The sequence below is a fragment of the Cynoglossus semilaevis genome, chromosome 20 (genome assembly GCF_000523025.1).
Source record: "Cynoglossus semilaevis isolate Cse_v1.0 chromosome 20, Cse_v1.0, whole genome shotgun sequence".
NCBI classification, from domain to species: Eukaryota; Metazoa; Chordata; class Actinopteri; order Pleuronectiformes; family Cynoglossidae; genus Cynoglossus; species Cynoglossus semilaevis.
This window is the reverse complement of record NC_024326.1, coordinates 15003849-15008224: the sequence shown is the minus strand read 5'-3', so window position 1 is coordinate 15008224 and position 4376 is coordinate 15003849. Positions and strand designations below refer to the sequence as shown.

The following is a 4376-nucleotide window of genomic DNA, read 5'->3' as shown; positions in this document are numbered from 1 at the left end:
CTGGCGCCATGGTGCTCTTGCCGCCGGCGGCACCGGGCTGCCGCCGCGGAGAGACGCGGCAGCGAGCGGCACATGCGAGCGGTGTCGGGACACGGTGGGGAAGTGTTCGTTACAGACGACGGAAGAAGATAAATTCAATTAAATCCTGACGGTGACTCAGTCGCCGCTGCCACATCTGGATCCATGCCGCCGCCGCCGCCGCCGCTGCGTCTGTCGCTGTCGATCCCCGAGAACACCTCCGCTTCACGCGTTACATCCACACGTACGCGCGGTCTGATGGTCCTAACGAGACACGGATGTGAAGAAGATCCAAGAGCAGCAGCTCCATCGTTGAGGCGGTGACACCTGGAAGAAGACGCACAGCCTGTGTGTGTGTGTTTGTGTTTGTGTGTGTGTGTGTGTGTTCGCTCCTCCTGCAGCTTCTCCTCTTGTAGCTCCTCCTGCACCTCCGTGGTTAAAGGGCGTTTATCAGGAACAACAGCGGCAGTGGAGGAGCAGAGTCTGGAGAGAGAGAGAGAGACACACACACACAGAGGGAGAGAGAGATCCTTGGGCTCCAGTTTGACGTCACTGTCCCATCCGTGCATGTGTGCGAGTGCGTGTTCTTCTTGTGTCATCCCACGCTGCTGCTTCTTCCTCATCTTTTCTTTTCGGTTCCCTTTTCTCACAGTGGAAACTTCACGGCCTGGACCAGGTGCTTGAAGTCCTTGTAAGTTCTGGAAGATCCAATCACAGTTAGGGTTGGTTTCTGTTCACCAATTACTGCTGAGCTTGTTCAGCAGCAGACATGAGGAAACAACAGCAAATATATTTAGCCAAAAAGTAACCAAGAATTTACCATGATTTTAGTTCAGACCAAAGTCCATGGAGAAAATCAGAGATTTTAGTTCAGACCAAAGTCCATGGAGAAAATCAGAGATTTTAGTTCAGACCAAAGTCCATGGAGAAAATCAGAGATTTTAGTTCAGACCAAAGTCCATGGAGAAAATCAGAGATTTTAGTTTCCTGAGACACAGGAGCTGCCGGTGTTTTGCTGCCTCCTGTGCTCAGTTTATATGTGGCTGAGGTAAATTTGAACAAAGGCAACAGGATTGGGAAACATTTTCCAAATCCACTTCAGTGTGTGATCTAATTTGGTGTACACTATTATTTGTCTGTACTGTATTGTTAAAACACGTTTGTTAAAATATTGGGTTGATGAGATAGAATGTGTTTTGTGAATTTTGGCTGTTCAAACATTTCTGACTAGTGTTCGAGGCAGCAACGGCTCAACAACTGTGAACTAAAATCTCTGATTTTCTCCGTGGGACCTCTGTCATTGTCTGGTTCTCCTTTTCTTCTAGGAGAACTGTCTGAACTCAGAGGTGGTGGAGCAGATCTACAGGAGGAACCCCATCCTGCGCTTCAGCCACCACCCGCTGCACACACCCCTGCTGCCGCTGCCCTACGGGGACATCCACCTGAGCAGTGAGTCACAGGGAGGAGTTATGGAGCAGTTCAGTGACATTAAAATAATTGCCTGATTGATGCCAATTTAAAAAACGACTGCACTTGTGTCGACCGCGGGCTGAGGCACATTTCCTGGATCAGCTGAGTTCGTTGAAGGTTTTCAGACGTTTGGTTTCCCTGGGAATCGGATGAAAAACCACACACGTCTTCAGAGGAGACGCAGCAGATGAGCCGAGGGTAAAAATAGACTGAATAGCAATGAGGCAACTTTCCTCTCGCCTGGAGCTGTGTGTGAGTCAAAGTGGGGGGTTGTTCCTCCTCATGCTGCAGCTCTTCAAGGTTTAGGAGAATCACACTTCCTTCAGTCTAATCCAGACAGGCCTCCTCCTCCTCCTCCTCCTCCTCCTCCTCCTCCGACCAGGCTGAGAAGAAAGTGGGACATGATGCCATCACACATCTGCTGAGAAAGAGGACAAACAGGTCTCCCCCAGGATTTGGACCGGTTAATCAAAAACTGAAGGTGTTTTAATCAAACAGAGAAGAACCCCCCCCCCCCCCCGGTTCCTGGGACATGGTCTCTGCAGGTCGTTCTGATTGGTCCACGTCTGTTTACATGTTAGCCACGATCGTCTCGACCAGGTCGGACTTTGATACTGCAGTGCAGTCGTGAGACCGACGCTTGGTTCTGGACTCTTAGGACGGTCCATTTGTCTCTGGGGTGGACAGCCTGGGGGCAGAGGTTAAATATCAAGATGACTTTTAACCTTTGGTCCGATCTTCGAGTTCATCCTTGGCCTTTTTTCAACAGGTGGATGAGCTGGTGGTGGTGGTGGGGGGGGTGACCTTACCAATGCGGCCCTGTCCAAGGTCTGTGAACCAGATGTTTTCTTTTATAAAGCAAGTTGGTGCATTCTGGAGTTTGACGTCGTGAGGACGATCGTCAACTCAAGAAAAGAAAAGAAGGGGCGTGGCTCAGATCTGCACGCCTGCCTAAGACTATTGCACAGCGGGCTGTGTGTGTGTGTGTGTGTGTGATGAGTTATTTCAGAGCTGTAGCAGCTGATGCCTGTTAGCTGCTGCAGTTTCTCCTCTTATAAAAGCCCAGTGTGACGCTGCTGTTGAAGAGCAGCTGCTGACCATCACAGGCGTCAAACCTCCTGCAGCCGATTGATCCTGATTGATCACAGTTACCCACGATCAATCAGGGCCCATGTTGTCGTTCCTGAACGTGACGGAATCTTCCGTTACATTTTGTATCTTTCTGGACCAGACAGACCGGCGACAGCAGGTAGGGGTCAGTGTTTCTCACTGGTTTGTATCTGTGACTAATCCATATGATGGGATTATTAATCTGGAGATAAGACTCTCCACCAGTCTGAGTGAAAATGTCACGACTGTTCATCTGGACGATGTCTGGTAGAACGTGTGGAACCTGTGTCTTTTCCTGCATTTTAAATAATAAACAATCTACTGTATATATTCAGACCAAAGTCCATGGAGAAAATCAGAGATTTTAGCTCAGACCAAAGTCCATGGAGAAAATCAGAGATTTTAGTTCAGACCAAAGTTCATGGAGAAAATCAGAGATTTTAGCTCAGACCAAAGTCCATGGAGAAAATCAGAGATTTTAGCTCAGACCAAAGTCCATGGAGAAAATCAGAGATTTTAGCTCAGACCAAAGTCCATGGAGAAAATCAGAGATTTTAGTTCATTGAGACACAGCAGTTGTTATGACTTCAAATTTACCTCTACATTATTTTTTTTCTAGATGTACGTCAGTGACACCAGCCCCGACCTGAGCTGGAATCATTTCTCGATGAGTTTTTATGAAAGTGAAATAAGGATGTTGTCGTGTTTTTGTGGACATTTTAAAGGGGTTTATTACCTGCACTGTAACACCTGTGTGTGTTTGTGTGTGTGTGTGTGTGAAGGTTACAGCCGTGTCCTGCCTCCTCGTTGGCCAATGATCTCCTCGGACGTCGATAAACCCTGAGACGCGCAGGATCTTCTCGCTCAATTATTCATCACTAAAGTCTTTTGTAGCCTGTTAGTGGATCAATAGCTGCTGTAATCAGCTTTCCAATGAAGCGGAGTCACTCACCAAACACACACGCTACATTTACACACTCTGGATCGTTTCATCATGTCTGAGCCACGGGTTTGGCAACACGGGGCCTGGGCAGGGCCGTGACTCAGGACAAAGCTGGACTTTGGTTTATCAGCTGTGCGTTTTCTCTTCATGTCAAACAAAGTTTGACAAACCGCTCACTCTGACACAACAAACCTGATACAGAAAAATGTAGCTCAGTGACACAAACTGACCACAGGAGGCAGCAGAGGACCGTCAGGCCTGTGTCTTTCTGAGCTAAAATGACAGGTTTTCTCTGTGGACGTTGGTGAGTTGAGTTTTATATTTTAGGATCATTTATTCAGGTTTAGCTAATTAACCCCACTATAATTCATACATTAAAAACAGATGTGTGTTTGACTTTGAATTGAAGCTGTCCATCTAGATTTCCTGTTGTTCCTGCTGTTGTGTGTTTGCTGTGTTTGAGGTGGGGAGAGTGTGAGGGGTCGACAAACTTCAGCTTCCTGTTGGGAAAGTCTAACAGTGACATAAAGACTGAGCAGTGGAACTAAAAATAAACCCCAGTCAGAAGTTAACTGCACCAAGTGTTACCACGGTAACCGACATCGGAGTCAGCTTCATGACATGATTCCATGAAGTCTGGAATCAGGAGCTGCTGTTGTCACACCATGGTGCTTCCTTTTTAAATGCAGCCCCCCCCCCTCCTGCTGCCCCCCCCTCACCCTCTGACCTCCTGACCTTAAGTGTGCTGTAAGTGTAAAAGCCAGAGGTCATCAGTGTGTGATGAGGCCCGTCCGACTCTTCATGATGATGATGATGATGATGATGATGGTGATGA

General features: G+C 47.8%; 1 long non-coding RNA gene across 1 annotated transcript in view; it reads left to right on the top strand.

The window, feature by feature from the left end:
• LOC107990134 (uncharacterized) overlaps nt 1-4376 on the top strand; it is a 15395-nt gene extending 11019 nt beyond the window's left edge. The window contains exon 7 of the long non-coding RNA XR_003053075.1: nt 3381-4376. This is a non-coding gene — a long non-coding RNA (uncharacterized LOC107990134). The remainder of the gene's footprint in view (nt 1-3380) is intronic.